Source organism: Hylobates moloch, unplaced genomic scaffold, assembly GCF_009828535.3.
Source record: "Hylobates moloch isolate HMO894 unplaced genomic scaffold, HMol_V3 SCAFFOLD_11, whole genome shotgun sequence".
Lineage (NCBI taxonomy): Eukaryota > Metazoa > Chordata > Mammalia > Primates > Hylobatidae > Hylobates > Hylobates moloch.
The window spans coordinates 60,239,677-60,241,783 of record NW_026652286.1 but is presented as its reverse complement, the minus strand read 5'-3'; the positions used below and the strand labels follow the sequence as shown (position 1 = coordinate 60,241,783).

At 36.5% G+C, this 2,107-nt stretch overlaps 1 pseudogene; it reads right to left on the bottom strand.

The window, feature by feature from the left end:
• Positions 1-1,004: 1,004 nt before the first annotated feature.
• LOC116476173 (zinc finger CCHC domain-containing protein 9-like) lies at positions 1,005-1,825 on the bottom strand (annotated as a pseudogene).
• Positions 1,826-2,107: the final 282 nt, after the last annotated feature.

The window sequence follows — 2,107 nt, the reverse complement described above, 5'->3', positions numbered from 1 at the left end:
AATATGATTGAGCTGTATTACTTTTGACAGAAAAGAAGGAAATCAAGAAGTCTGGATATTTTGTTAAGTGTACAAAGCAGGAAGGGAACTAGAATTTGCTTTCTGTGATATTAGATGTTTTTTTCAGTTCTCTCAGCTAACCTCAAAGATCTTTATAAGGAAGACATCATTTTCTCTGTTTTACAGACCTAAAAGCTAAAGTTCAGACAGTTGAATAACTCTCTAAAGGCCCCACAGATAAGTAGCAGAGCTGGAACCCAAAGTCCATTTTTTCATTGCATCTCAATGACTGGAGATGAGTTCTAAAGAAAGAGTCTATAACAATTTAGTTCTTTGGGGAGCAAAGTCATCTCTCCAAGAAGACAGTCTACACTGTAGTCAGAAGGAGAAAAACAACTGAATACCAGGATATATTGCCAGTATATAAAGAATTATTATACATAACCAGAATGAATGAGAAAATAATGGTGCCTGTTAATCTGGGCAAACTGAACAATAATTCAATGTAACTGAACAAATAATTATTGATATTGCTCTTATCAAATTAAATAATATACATCAATGGAGACAAAGATGTTCTTACCATCAAATTCATATAAATTATTTTGTTACATACGTATATGTAAATAACTCTTTTTTTTAAACAATATAACCAAAAATGCCCCTTTGTTTAGGGTTGTTTTACCTTTATGCATAATTTTGCTTTTATTAAAGATGATTGTTACAGTCAGGTATACAACCACTTAGTTATATCTAAGTTCTGCCTCTTAAAACATGTTCTTAGATAATCCATTTAATCATCTTATTCTTTGCTTCAATTTTCTCTGAACAGTGGTAGTAGTACTATTTGATGGACAGAATAAAGGAAACTGTTTTTGACCACACCCAGATCATGCTGATATCTACAATATACTCCTGGCTACAAGGAAGCCCAACTCTAACTTATGAAATGGGCCTAGTTTAGAAAGCAACAATGAGGTGATAACTAAGGATAGTGCTAGTTGTTACCAAATATTAACAACTTTAGGTATTTTTGTTTTGGGTTTCTGCCGTTCAGGTGCATCCAAAATTTCTTCATAGTCTGCACTCATTCCCTTTGCCCGGCGACCAACTGTGACCATTCGATCTGAATTCTGACTTTCAGGGCAATCTTTCTTTAAATGTTTCACAGAGGCACAAAGTTTGCAACCACCACCATCAGCATAGAGTCCTTTGGGATTATCAGGACAAGATCTAGACAGGTTCCACATTTCTCCAAAACCAAAACATTTTGCAAAAGGAAATTCACCAAGAGCCATGTCTACTTTAGCCTTATGTTTGGTTATTTTGTGCTCTGTGGAACCACACCTGTAACATTCCAGTGCCCCATCTTGATTTTCAAGGGCAGCAGGGAAATCTGCAATTCCATGATGAGATTTTCTACAATGGAAACACACCATTGCATTTTGCTTTGCCACTTGTCTTTCTTTTTAATCTTCTTCCTTCCCATCGACTGTCTTTCGTTAAAGCAACTGCAATTTCTTCCCTTACTTCCTTACTGTCTGTGGCTATAATTTGCCCATTATGAACCATCTGTGAAGTCTGTCTTAGGTATTCCATTAATGCATTCAAATCTTCATTTAAGTACTCTTTTTTTCTCTTTGTTCTTTTTGTGTTTTCCTTGGGATGCGTCATTTTTAAGGGATAGCCTATTGGCTTCAAGTTGTTGACGCTTTGGTAGGTTCTGGCTTGTTCCCTCAAAGGATCCCTTTTTCATGTCCTCCCATGATGTTGCAGGCAAAGGTTTCTTGTTATATGCAGTACTAACTCGTGCCCACCTGGTCATGCTTTCATCAGAGGTAGCTCACTGTACTGCCACGCAACTTCTTACCACCAACTCTCTTATTTTTAACAGATATGAATGATTTAATAATTAAAGTTATTTTCTTCCTATAACCAATAAATAAATGGAGAAGCATGTATTTAAGGAAGGAACATCACATTGCCAGCTTGCCCTGAGACCCCACCATAGTCCAGCTATGGTTTGTGTCATGTTTAATTGGTTGGAGTTCCTACAGCATGCTGTTCTGCATCTCTCTACATCTGTGCTGTGTATTCCCTTTGTTGG